Source organism: Amblyomma mixtum, chromosome 5 (assembly GCF_055824585.1).
Source record: "Amblyomma mixtum isolate Tamu chromosome 5, ASM5582458v1, whole genome shotgun sequence".
NCBI lineage: Eukaryota > Metazoa > Arthropoda > Arachnida > Ixodida > Ixodidae > Amblyomma > Amblyomma mixtum.
This window is the reverse complement of record NC_143016.1, coordinates 138,337,970-138,339,660: the sequence shown is the minus strand read 5'-3', so window position 1 is coordinate 138,339,660 and position 1,691 is coordinate 138,337,970.

The window sequence follows — 1,691 nt, the reverse complement described above, 5'->3', positions numbered from 1 at the left end:
ACTCAAACAGGCACCCGTGTGCTGTGCCAAAGCACTCCATAAATGCACCTCTTTCACTCCCTCCCAGCCCTAAGGGCGCGGTTTATAATGTCTGCGCAATTTCCTTTCCCCAGAAACTAATTTTGCAGCGAAAACTACACTAGGCTAGCACAAGCGCATGTCGCGATGCCCGCCAAAGGCCACTAGTGCGCATGAGAAGTTACCAAGGCAACCAGTACCATGGCGCCACTCGGGCTGCCAATCATAAGAAAAGCATCAGAAAAAAGGCGCTCTGGGTTGGAATGGAGCCGGGGCCGCCAGAGTGCTAGACGGGGACGCTGCCACTCTGCCACAACACTTTTTTTGCCTTTCATGGTTTTTATTATGCATGGCTATGTAAAACAATAGAAAAGGTGGAAGAAGAGTGGTAGAAAAGAGTGCGGTCATTACGAGGGTTGAAACGCAATAGTTCACTGCATGATGGCTTCTTTGGATCGGACCGAAGTGAAGTTCTGCGCATGTACATCTCGGCGATCAAGAGTTCGGCAATTTAGATTTTGTTTAAAACAACAATAGCCTCTGAATAGGCAAATAAGAATATCACTGCACGTCGCTGCGGTCTGTAGCAGCCTAAAGGACCTATATAGAGTCCAGTGTGAGTGGCGCTTGGGTGACTGATTACATACATGCATTGTTCATAGTGCGCACGTTGGTTAGCGTACGCTTGACATGCGAAGCGAATATGATGCACATTCTCAAGTGAGCCGCAATTTTCTCAATACGTACTGTCTGCTTGCTTGAAACGTTATTATAGACTGTTCGTAAACGCAACATTCAGAGCAAGGCGATAATAAATTGTTTCTAGATTACGCGGAAGGCCGAAAGGTAGCCATGATTTGAGCTACGGGTCGATGGAATGGAGAAAGGGGTAATGATGACTTGGCGAGTTCCAGAGGGGGTTTCTTTCATTCTGGGTATATCCTTTTTCGAGTACCCCACTGACAATGTACGGCGCTGGCCCAGTAGATGGCGCAGGTGACGAACCACGCACAGCTTCCATCACAATCAAGAAATGTTAGTGGAGTGTTTCTTGAAGAAGGAATATGTGTGAAAGATAATACGTTGTCTGTAATTGTGCATATATGTCTTGCTCGAATTGCTTGCCTCAATCTATCGAAAAGGTCACACAGCTGGTGAGCTGCGCTCAAATTTAGAATTAGGAGGTAACCTAATCATCGGCAATTTTTTTATTCTGTTATTGTACCGTTGTCTCGTGTGGCTCCATATGCTGACTTGTGAAACTATGCCACCTTTTCTTTTCATTTTCAAGAAAGTAATTCTTTCCTTGTACTACTCACGAAAACAGTGGATTTTAACTGAATGAGAGAACATAACGAAGAATTTCTGAGAGATGCCGGGCGTTGTTCTTGTTACACTTTCCTCTTTACTTTCTGTTGCCTTTTTTCTTCTAGTTTTCTTGTCTTCTTGACGCAAGCATTGGAGCTGTGCAGGTGAACACATCGATTACTACCACCTTCTAATATGCCAGCAAAAATGTGCTTCAAATTCTTTTCGCAATTATACGCTTCTGTTGCCTATATTACAGAGAATTGGCTTCGAAGAACAAGCCCCATAAATAAATCTCTCGAAATCACTGGAGAATTATTTGCGAATCTTTCTTCTGGGTGCAATGAAATAGCAGAGCAGCAACA